This window comes from Frankliniella occidentalis, unplaced genomic scaffold, assembly GCF_000697945.3.
Source record: "Frankliniella occidentalis isolate FOCC.00 unplaced genomic scaffold, Focc_3.1 Scaffold1007, whole genome shotgun sequence".
Classification (NCBI taxonomy): domain Eukaryota; kingdom Metazoa; phylum Arthropoda; class Insecta; order Thysanoptera; family Thripidae; genus Frankliniella; species Frankliniella occidentalis.
This window is the reverse complement of record NW_026268113.1, coordinates 3,026-3,447: the sequence shown is the minus strand read 5'-3', so window position 1 is coordinate 3,447 and position 422 is coordinate 3,026. Positions and strand designations below refer to the sequence as shown.

The 422-nt window shown below is 43.1% G+C and overlaps 1 non-coding gene across 1 annotated transcript; it reads left to right on the top strand.

Moving 5' to 3' along the window:
- The first annotated feature begins 331 nt into the window (after positions 1-331).
- On the top strand, positions 332-422 carry LOC113204447 (U5 spliceosomal RNA). Its single transcript, XR_003303302.2, has one exon. It is a non-coding gene; the product is annotated as a U5 spliceosomal RNA (small nuclear RNA).

Below are 422 nucleotides of genomic sequence, written 5' to 3'. Positions count from 1 at the left end.
CAAAGTCGTACAGCAATCCCTGCATTTTTAATATGCCAGGAGGGGAAAATTGTTCATACTGGCGTAAAAAAAAAATGGGTAAGAGAAGCATGGTCAAAGATTTCAGTAAGCTATAAATAAAAATGTTCATAAGATTTAAGTGTGGGCCTGACACACTTTCTAGACATGACACAAGACAAGATGGTCACTTTTCATTTGTGCGTGTGATCATGTGCAAGACGTGCGAATTGCCGCCGAGCGATAGCGCCACCATACTGAGCCTCCCTCCCTCTCTCTCGCGGCTTCCCTCTAACCGAATAATCATCATGTAGTCTCGGAAATCTTGGGAAAGTTACTCTGGTCTCCCTTCAAAACGCATAAATCTTTCGCCTTTTACTAAAGATTTCCGTGGAGGGGGACACTTGATGAGTCTATTGACCAAT